Genomic DNA, 9,938 nt, shown 5'->3' with positions numbered 1-9,938 from the left:
GAGCCGATAGAGGGGGCTCATCCACGCTCTCCCCGGGTTGGATTTGAACTGGCAACCTTCAGGTCAGCAACCCAACCTTCAAGTCATCAGTCCTGCCGGCACAAGGGTTTAACCCTCTGTGCCACCGGAGGCTTCTAGGTGAAGGTACTTCTATCCCCATTGAAAATGTCTCTCTTTATTCTCTGCTCAGTCACTGTGTCTGAACCCATAGCTTACATATATAGAGAGCAGGCTTGTTCCTATTTCCAGAGGCCAAAAGCAAATTATACACAAAACAATAATTTATTAACAGAAGTTGAACATAATAAAACTAATTGCTAATTTAATACATTTAAAACACTACTAAATCAGAGTCTAAAATCTGACTCATTAATTCCTAAACATGACAGACTTGTTCAACTTTTCCTCTCATTCACTCACACCTTTTTAATCTACAACTCAATTGTCAGTCTGTCAACCTTCATTCTCATTCAGATCCCTTCAAACAACCCTCAAATCACCACTCTTAATATTCCCTTTGCTCACAGCCTCCCAACAGCTCTTACTGGATTACCTGTTATTTAAGAAATACAAAACCAAATTATCTCAATATGTAAAATAACATTGTCTGTTCAACCTCCATGACACCATAGCAGTTAACCCACTGTTGCCAACTGTGAGTAGCAGAAAATTTTCAGTTTCAGACATCATTTTTTCCTACTTGGAACCCTTGGTGATAATTCTACCCAAATACTAATCAGATTTCCAAAATCATTGTAAGATGTTATGTGTTCAGAGCCACATCTAACTGATAGATTAATGTGACCACTGCTCTGGGATAACATCCAATGCATTGGATATAATTCCAGAGCACTGGCCACAGCAATCTATCAGTTGTGTTAGATCAGGCAAACTTTGGCCCTCCAGGTGTTTTGGACTTCAACTCCCACAATTTCTAACAGTCTAGGAATTGTCGGAGTTGAAGTCCAAAACACCTGGAGGGCCAGTTTGCCCATACCTGTGTTAGATGTATTTTTTAAAAAATTACAGAACAGAGATAATTGAGTTATAAATAATTTGGTTTCCTCCCATTGTTGTTGTGTGCCTTCAAGTCATTTCTGGCTTATGGTGATCTTAAGGAGAACCTCTCATTGGTTATTCTTGGCAAGACTGATTCAAAGGAAAGACTTTGCCTTCCTTTGAGGCTGAGATAATTTGATTTTCCTAAGGACACGCAGTGGTTTTCCATAAGAAATGGGGATTTGAGTCCTGGTCTCCAGAGCTGTAGTCCAATTGCCAAACCATTAGGCTACACTGGCCTTCCTCTTGTTATGGAACATAAAAGAGACATAATTGCATTCTGCATGAGAGGGAGTGAGATGACATGTAAGTTAATAGGGATACAGATGATTTAGGAAAAGTTTTGATGAGAAAAGCAACAGAGTTTTAAGGAGGAGCAAAAATGAGATAAGAATATATGACCTACTGACAGACCCCACATGAACATGGAAAGCGCCTTAAATGTATATTTAAATGTATAATTATGTATATTTTAATTGATATTCTTAATTTTATTGTAATTTTTAATCTTGATGGAGTTTTAAATTTGACGACAACTGTTTTTAATGTGTATGTTTATATTGTAAGCCACCCTGAGTCCCCTGATGGGTGAGAAGGGTGGGGTAGAAGTGATGTAATAAATAAATAAATAAATTAGTGACCAGAGAAAGAATGGAAACCCATTCATCCAAACAAAGAATTGGGAGACTTTTTCCTATGACTGACATAGTAAAATTAAGCAGGCGAAGCTTTTCTTGGCATTAAGATGAAGGTGATAGGTAGATAATCTTTCTTGCTTAATATTGTCATGCTGTTTGTTTATTTATTTATTTAAAGTATTTATGTTCTGCTGTTTAACTACAATGCTTCCTGGCATGGCTTACAGTTAATTAGTTTGATATCTCCCTGCTCACAATCTTCCAATTCAAACAAGACATGTAACACAAAGAAAAGGAGGTGATAGGATGGGAATTATGGTCAGCAGTTCATGGCCATTTGCCATTTTTTTCAAGGGCCACAGCAATGGCAGTTGTAAAATGGAATGAGGGGCTCCTGCCTGCTGCTGGGGCCCAGACACAATGGAGTTCTGCTGTTCTCCTCTGCTTCAGAGGCCACAACAAAAGCAGAATGGAGGGTAGACTCTCATCAGCAGGCTTGAAGGAGCCATGCCTGGTTGCTCTTCTCTCCATCAGAGGCCACTGCAATGACAGTTGAAACACGCAAGGAGGGGCTTTTACCAGCTATTAGGGACCAGGTACAATGGAGGTGTACTTGGCCCTCCATCTCTCCTTCAGAGGCCACCACAGTGGCATCTGAAACAAAAAGAGAGAGAGAGAGAGAGAGAGAGAGAGAGAGAGAGAGAGAGAGAGAGAGAGAGAGAGAGAGAGAGAGAGAGAGTCTCTCACCAGTCATTGGGTCCAGGTATAATGGAACTGTGTCTGCTGCTCTTCTCTTCCTCAGAGATTCACAGCAGTTTTAATATTAGTAACAGCACTACTAATGAAAACAAAAACCAGAATGGGCTGTGACTCTGGTGGCCAGAATTTGAATCCCGATTCAGTCATGGAAGCCCACTGGATAATCTTTGGAAAGCCATACTCTTTGAGTCTCCAAGGGAAGCAAAGGCAACTCTCTCTTTTGACAAATCTTGCCAAGAAAACTCCATGAAAGGGTAAGTTGGAAAAGACTTGCACACAGCAACAAAGAGATAGTATGTGGACTTCCAGATATCATTCACTACAACTTCTATGACCATCCTTTACTATTGGCATCAGTGATTAGATATGAGAAAGACTGCAGATCAATGCCATCTGGAAGGTCACACAATTTCCAATCTGAGTACTAGGTGAAGGAGAAGAAAAAATAAGATGAGGAGAGAGATGAAAAAATAGAAGCTTTTCCAGAATGGAGCAAGAATGAAGACCCTAAGGTAGGAGCTCTATGTGAAGGTGGACAGCATATAGCTAAGAATTAAAACAACAAAGAGTTATGACTGATCATTGGACTGCAGCATGTTTTGTGGTCTATAGCCCATTTTATCAGACTGATGGATCTGAACATCTGAGGAAGGAGACTACTACTTAAATCTAAATGCTTATGTTACCACCTTCATTCTCTCAGTATCTAAAATAGTACAAGATCTCTTTGCATGCTGATATTCCAGACCAACACATCTATATCTTTTAATTTGACAGGTGGATTATTATACTGAATTTCAGCTATATACACAATGAATATGGTTATTGAGTGAGATCTTAAACAGTAAGTTCAGAGGAAAAATTAATGCAGAAGATAGTAGGAAAGGAGGAAGTCTGTGATACTGTTGAGACAATCAAGGAAACCACAGCCCTGAGTTTGCAAGACCTAAAAAGGGCTGTTGATAACAATAGTGTAGCCTTCCACACAGCCATCTAACCCAGAATATTCAGGTAGATAATCCACAATATCTACTTTGAACTGGATTATCTGAGTCCACACTGCCATATAATCCAGCCCAATGTGAATTTTATATAGCTGTGTGGAAGGGGCCTCAGACATCTTTCATTCATTCATTCATTCATTCATTTGCCGTTGTAAATGTCAAGTATGTCTTGAAGTAATTTCTATAGGGTGGCCAAAACGTGAATCATACGTGATGGCAATTAAAAACAACAACAGTGATGATTACATTATTAATGGTGGCCATTTATCAAAGGGTTGGTGATAACATGGAAATCCTGGTAGCTCTAGTTAAGTCATTTTACTAAGGTGATCCCTCGTTGTCCAAGTATGATGGCCCTCCAAGTGTAGTATCTTGGTAGTGGGTACGTAGGTGACTGTGGAGTCCTATTTTTGACCCGCATGTTCTTCCGCAGTGAGGGCATCTGTTTCCAGTAGAAGGCGGTCCCGGTCAGGATTGGCTTGATGCACCTTCATCTTGGCATGTTTCTCCCTTTTGCCTCTTTGAATTCCACTGCACTGCTGGTCACAGCTAACCATAAGGCATTTACGTTTAAGGCATTTAACACATGTATGGATCATAATGCTTGATATAAAGACTGCTATAGAACCAATGGATGGCTATATAAGAAGAGAAGGCACCAGTTGCATTAAAATTCTAGTGAGACTGATAGGTTTAATTGAGGAATGGCTCTTGAATGGGCAATATAAGGGCCAGAAAGCCCTAAAGTATCACTGCAGGGAAAGGCGTGAGTCTATTTGATCATCAATGGCTGCTGCTTTGAACAGATCCTTCTGCTTTATCTTGAATAGATTTGGGATCTGCATCCATATGCAAGAGATCTGGAGAGAGAAGAGGAATGTAGATCAGATTTTACTGGTCTTTCTCTGGGTAATTTTCAATAGACTTGCAAGACTTTTAAACTCTTTAATTAACAATGGGAACAACACATAGTTTTCCCCTCTTCCTTTATCTCTTCTTGAAGGACTAAGAATATATGGGGAGAATTCAAGCATGGATCTTCTTTGTGTGTGAAAGAATTAGACGTTGGCTCTGGCTATGAAAACATATCTTAAGAAACATATAATACCTTGGCGTGTCCTTCCACTCAACTTCAAATCCGTACTTTCATGGGGTTTTCTTGGCAAGGGTTGCTCAGAAGTGGTTTGCTTTTGCCCAAGGTCACCCAGTGGGTTTATATGGCTTTTCCCTCAAGAAATGATCCCTCCCTATACACTTATCTAGTATAGTATTTTTATAAACATATACAGGTCTGTAGTCCTATCGGAAGTAAATGTACATTATACTGAGAGTGAAGCTCCATCTTACTGTGATTATATTCAGTTCACTATTTGAAACAGCAAAGAAAATGGCTGTAAACTGTTTGTCATGAGTTTGGCTCCTTCCACACAGCTGTATAAAATCCACATTAAACTGGATTATATGGCAGTGCAGACTCAAATAATCCAGTTCAAAACAGATATTGTGGATTATCTGCCTTGATATCCTGGTTATATGGCTGTGTGGAAGGGCCCTCTGTAGACAGTAAGATCAAAGGTCTCACAGTGTACATACTAGAGATGGGCTTTTGGGACTTACCTTGTTCTATTTTGTGTCCCAGCTTTCGTCGAGGCCCTGATCCATTTTTGTCTGACCTCCTGAAATCGGGAGGTCAGACATTTGTTTTGTTTCGTTTTTTTGTTTTTCGGATTGGGGGGGGGGGGGAGGCACCGGCCAAGGTCACAGCACCAGCCAGCACTGCTCAAATGCCTGGTAAGGAGCCGGGCAAAGGAGGGGGGAGGCACAGGATGACCCAGCCACCCCTAACCTTCTCCCCTGCCAGGCCTGTGCGTGTAGGGGCCAAAGCCTGCACCCATAGGCCCGGGCACCTGGGCCTACTGGTGCAGGCTTTAGGCCGTGCCTAGCTGTGCCTCGCAGGGCCTACAGACGATTGCCAAGTAAGAATTGCTCCTTACTCGGCACTCAGCTGTAAGTCCTGTGAGGCCCGAGTGCCTAAGCCCAAAGCCTGCACCCGTAGGCCCGGGAGCTTTGGGCCTACGGAGCAGGCTTTGGACCTACACACTCGGGCACTGCAGGGCCTACAGCCGATTGATCCAAAAGGTAGGCTTGGAGCCGATATCAGCTCCCACCTGCCTTTCGTTTTGAGTCATTTTTTTTTGTTCGTTGGTGGTCTTTCTGGTTTGTGCCATCCGAATGGACGATACAAAACAGAAACACGAATGAAACAAATGAGACAAATACTACGCACATCTCTAGTACATACTCCTCTCTAAGCATGTGTTCAGTAAATAAGGTGGACAAAATCTCACAATATGAGAAATTGGCATTTTAGTTCTATGAGACTACTAAAACAGCTATCTTAGGTGGCTATTCAGAATTACAACTCCTCCCTCCATCTTTCATTCTTGAATTTGCTTGATTTGTTTGTCTTCTACAGACAAATTTCTGAAAAATTGTTCACCTCTAAAGAATGAAAAAAGATCCTGCAAGAAGCCAAACACTATTTCAGTCTTATGTTAGCAATTTAAAAGATACATGGTTGACTGTTAGGTCTACTTAGCAAGATTAAGTAAATAAAACCCTCTGCTTCTCTCATGTCTCATACCCCACAATTCCAGCTGTCTCTATCAAAACCAGTTTGGTGAAGTTGTGACTAAGAAATGGTAGGCCTTTGTTTGCATAACAAACAACTGGTGCTTGACGCAGCCTGCCTGAGTGACCACAAGACTTCTGACTGCCAGTCTCCAAATGAGGGCAGAACATCGTGCCCTCCTCCCATCCCACCCACTCGCACCATTTTTATAACACTTGCGACACGATTATTTTCTTTACATGGGCAACTTTAAAGACCCAAGACGGATATGGCTGAATCTGGCACATTCAACTGAAACTACCTTTACAAGCAAGTTATGCAACTTTGTGACATTTAATTTCTAACCCAGAAAATTTAATCTTCCTGTTGATTTAAGGATTTGTAGGCATTACTAGGGAAGCACCTTATCTCCATTACTTGCTAGAAGTGGAGACAACAACCATCACTCTTGATGCAGTATCTAAACACATGTCTGGAAATCCATTCATGCTTAACAATAAGGAAAAAACAACAATATGTGTTGTATCAACTCATCCATAGTCTAACACATATTATATAATCCAGTTACCATGTTGTAAGACTCATACATGTGTTTTTATACTCCTTGTCACAATCTTCTCATTTAAGGGCCATTCCGAGGGTTAGAAGTGTATTTTGAATTTTTCTCACTACTAAAGTTAGGAATGAATTGCTCTAATTTCTTCAATAGAGCCAGTTCAGCAGTAGCATACATGTTGTACCTGAGAAGGATCATAGTATAATCTGCCGGCAGGGATGGGAAAGACCCCTGAAAAGGTGCTGCGTATTGATGTAGAGAAGAGAAAACCTCTTACTCCGTTTAAATCACGAGTACAGTCATGCACATGACCTTGGAGAAATGGAGATGAGCACCAACTCCCAAAGTTGGACACGACTAGACTTAAGTATACATAGGGACCACCAAACGCAGCACCCAAACAAGAGTCACAGAACATGAAAGGCACTGCAGACTAATTCAACCAGAGAAATCAGCCATAGCAGAGAACTTGATGAACCAACCTGGACACAGTATATTATTTGAGAACACAGAAATGCGGGACCACTCCAACAACTATCATGTCAGACTACACAGAGAAGCCATTGAAATCCATAAGCATGTGGACAACTTCAACGGAAAGGAGGAAACCATGAAACTGAACAAAATCTGGCTACCAGTATTAAAAAACTCTAAAATCAAAACAGTAGATGGGAACCAACACTCTGAGGGCAGAGGAGACCCAAGGACGCTAATGACTGAACGAAGGATGCCCCCCAGGCAAGAGACAAAACCTTTCCAATGCTAATTGGGGTGATTAACTGAAACATTAATGCTGGCTTCCCAGTGACAAAGGACTCTTGCCACACCCTGGACTCTCCACAGATATATATATATATATATATATATATATATATATATATATATATATATATATATCCTTTCCTTGCCTAGTTTATCCATGCCACACAGTCTCTGAGGATGCCTGCCATAGATGTGGGCGAAACGTCAGGAGAGAATACTTCTGGAACATGGCCACACAGCCCGAAAGACATACAACAACCCTGACTAGACTTAATGTCAGGGAAAACCTTTATTTTTACCTTCTACTATATATAGAACCAGCAGAGTATAGTGGTTTGAGTGTTAGACTATGAGTGCACCTAAACTGTAGAATAAATGTAGTTTGACACCAGTTTAACAGCCATGACTCAATGTTATGGAATCATGGGAGTTGTAATTTGTTGAGGGCTTAGCATTCTTTGGCAGAGAAGGCTGTAGGCTTTGTGAACTACAACTCCCATGAGTCCATAGCATCGAGGGTCCAATCTGGCATCCCAGATGCTATGGAATGACAGGAGTTGTAGTTTTGCATAATCTTTGGTCCTTTCTGCCAAACAATGCTAGTGCCAATCACAAAATTACAAATCCCAGGATTTGATAACATTGAGTCTTGGCAGTTAAAGTGGTGTCAAACTGAATTAATTCTGCAGTGTAGATATACCCTAAGTTTTATTTTTACTAAACTACACAACCCAGAGATGCCACAGATTCATGATAAAGTGCTAATTAGTTTCCTATAACACTGTAGTCTGGATATACTTTTTTATTTTATGGGTCAGATGACCTTCTTTGGCAACTCTGTATGACAAATTATTTTCTGAACATTCTTGTGAACTCCAGGTTCTACGAAATCTTTATTGGGAAACATTACAAGTGGTTTTCATTAGAACTGTGTTAACTGGCATTTCATCATGCAATTCGGAGAAACAGGAATAACTTAGATCTTCAAAGTGGCCAGTAAACATTAACTAGACTAAAAACACTTTTATTACTTCTATGTTTGGCTTGTTGTGTCTGGACTTTCAAACATCATAATTTTTAGCTAAGACAATTATTCCTCAAGCGAAACTAGTACTGAATAAACATGATTTCTGTACAAGTACCACTGATACAAGTCTTTTGGTAACTAGAAATAGATATATACTAGCTTTCCTTCAGTCTTGCTTTTGATTATTATCATGAGACCTAAGGGTGCTCTCTCAAGCCTGGCCTTGGCATAATTTTTATCAGATGATGCCGTGTGTATATGTGCATTCTGACAACCCCATGAATTTCATAGGGTTTTTCTTAGAAAAGGAAAACTTAGAGATGGTTTTCCTAGTTCCTTCCTCTGAAATATAGCCCACAGTACCTGGTATTTCTTGGTAGGTTTTCATTGAAGTACCAACCAGGGCTGGACCTGTTTAGCATCCAAGATCAGACAGAATCTGGTGCATTTGGTATTAAGGAAAATCATACTTACAAAATGAAAACTGGAACATGTGTGGTCAATCAATGGACAAGATGGAAAAAATGATTCACGAAGAAGAACACACAAAGTATAACCTACAGCAGTTTGCTTTTGCCTGGGCCTACAGGGAAAAACAAGATCCCAACTCCTTCTCTTATTTCTCTTGCTAAGTTGAGTTCAAACAAATTTTGCACTTTGAATCCAGTATGCAGCAGCTGGAGTAAGGTGAGGATAACTATGGAAAATTGGGGAGGGGATGGAGGAGAAATAAGCTGAGATATTTTGAAGGCAGTTTAGAAAGTGGGATGACAGGGGATTCATTGGAACTGTCCTTGGCAAGCTGGGACAGTTGGAGGATAGTTTTTTTCATGGCCCCTTCCACATCACTGCATAAAATCCACATTGAACTGGATTACATAGCAGTGTGGGCTCAGATAATCCAGTTCAAAACAGGCATCCTGGATTATCTGCCTTGATATTCTGGGTTATATGGCTGTGTGGAAGGGCCCAGTGAGACTTTTTTCTTCATGGTTGTTGTTGTTTTTTTTACTGTTGCTTTAGTGCAGTAAACTAAAGCACATTTGCCTTTTTTTTTACAGCCTCCTCCAGTTAATTTGCAGTTTCCCTGTTAAATTTGGGATATGTAACAAGATTTTTTTTAACATTTGTACCGTCTACGGACTGTGGGAATAGATATCGCCAGGTTTCCTTAGGCTGTTTTGTGGGCAGAGGGTTACTTCAAAAGCAGACATTTTCAGAGTTGACAAAACACTGGCAAAATTGCTTCAACAACTCAGCAAAAGTAAGTACAGGAATTCTCATCTTGAAAACTCTACAAAAGGAATTTTGGAGTGTAGGGAGAGTTATGTTCCTCCCCATTTCAGTGGGGCCTACATGCATATGCCATCTCTTCTTTCAATGAAGTTACCTACCTATACTCTAAAGCAGTAGTTCCCAAACTTATTTGGTCTACGGCCCCATTTCCAGAAAATATATTACTCAGCGCCCCCTGGAAAGGGGTGTGTGGCTTAGAAGGGTG

The 9,938-nt window shown here is 40.6% G+C and overlaps 1 long non-coding RNA gene across 1 annotated transcript; it reads right to left on the bottom strand.

Moving 5' to 3' along the window:
* Positions 1-263: 263 nt before the first annotated feature.
* Positions 264-5,457, bottom strand: LOC134298441 (uncharacterized). Its single transcript, XR_010005537.1, has 2 exons — positions 5,078-5,457; positions 264-4,320 (listed from the first exon to the last, which is right to left on the bottom strand). It is a non-coding gene; the product is annotated as an uncharacterized LOC134298441 (long non-coding RNA).
* Positions 5,458-9,938: the final 4,481 nt, after the last annotated feature.

The sequence above is a fragment of the Anolis carolinensis genome, chromosome 4, assembly GCF_035594765.1.
Source record: "Anolis carolinensis isolate JA03-04 chromosome 4, rAnoCar3.1.pri, whole genome shotgun sequence".
Classification (NCBI taxonomy): domain Eukaryota; kingdom Metazoa; phylum Chordata; class Lepidosauria; order Squamata; family Dactyloidae; genus Anolis; species Anolis carolinensis.
Note: the sequence above shows the minus strand (reverse complement) of the source record. Positions and strands in the feature narration are given on the sequence as shown.